Source organism: Bubalus bubalis, chromosome 19 (genome assembly GCF_019923935.1).
Source record: "Bubalus bubalis isolate 160015118507 breed Murrah chromosome 19, NDDB_SH_1, whole genome shotgun sequence".
NCBI lineage: Eukaryota > Metazoa > Chordata > Mammalia > Artiodactyla > Bovidae > Bubalus > Bubalus bubalis.
This window is the reverse complement of record NC_059175.1, coordinates 5,254,476-5,255,490: the sequence shown is the minus strand read 5'-3', so window position 1 is coordinate 5,255,490 and position 1,015 is coordinate 5,254,476.

Here is a 1,015-nt window from a genome sequence, read left to right as displayed (position 1 = left end):
TGCATTTGACAAGCACCTCAAGAGTACACTGTGGGAGGGTACAGGCTGCAGCTGCGCGTGCCGTTAGATCTACCCAGTGTCAGCACTTACACAAGCATGAGCTCACTCTGTCTTCACCATATCCCACTAGGGTCCATACTGTTTTTCTCTGCTTTGTACTGAAGAAAACAAGGGCTCAGACAAGGTGAGAAATGTGCTTTGAGTCAAAGGACAAGAAAGTATCACACTCAAGATTTGAACCCAAGTCGTCAGCTCCTGACTCCTGAGCTATGCTTTTAAGTTCTTCATAATTGCACTTGCCATGGGAGTCAGATCCCATCCACCCATCCATTGGACACAGGCATGTATATTTTGGGGGCATCTACACTGTGCCTAGTCTTGTTCTTGAAGCTGGGGGTTTAGCCAAGGATCAGACCCTCCAGAGCCCATGGAGGGGCTCTGAGGTCTCGAAAACCACAGCCTAATGGTGTGGTGCCAGGCATGGAGGCCTGTTCCTACTCGGGCCCAGAGAATTTGGCCCATTCATTCATTCTCACTCACTGACTCATTCGCTCACTCATTCATTCATTACCTCACCCATTCATTCACCCAGCTCCTATGCTCTATGCTGTACAGGCCCCCTGCTAAGACCTGGTGCAATTTCCCCTCGCCCTCTCTGCACTGCACAGCATGCAGGGTCTTAGTTCCTCAACCAGGAGTCGAACCTGTGCCTCCAGCAGTGGAAGCTCAGAGTCTTAACCACTGGACTGCTGGGGAATTCCAGCAAGTCCAATCTAGAACAGGAGAAACCCAGTCATAATCTCATAGACTTGAGGGTCTACTAGGAGAGGCAGACAGTCAACACAGAAGAAGATGAGCTGGTTCTGATGAGGATAACTCTGTGAAGACAATAAAATCGGATGAGGAATTAGAGTGACTGAAGGGGGAGGTAAGGCTGGCCAGGGAAGGGTCCTGAGGAGATGACTTTTACAATGCAGTCAGAGAAACAAGAAAGGGCCTGCCAGAGGGTGACAAA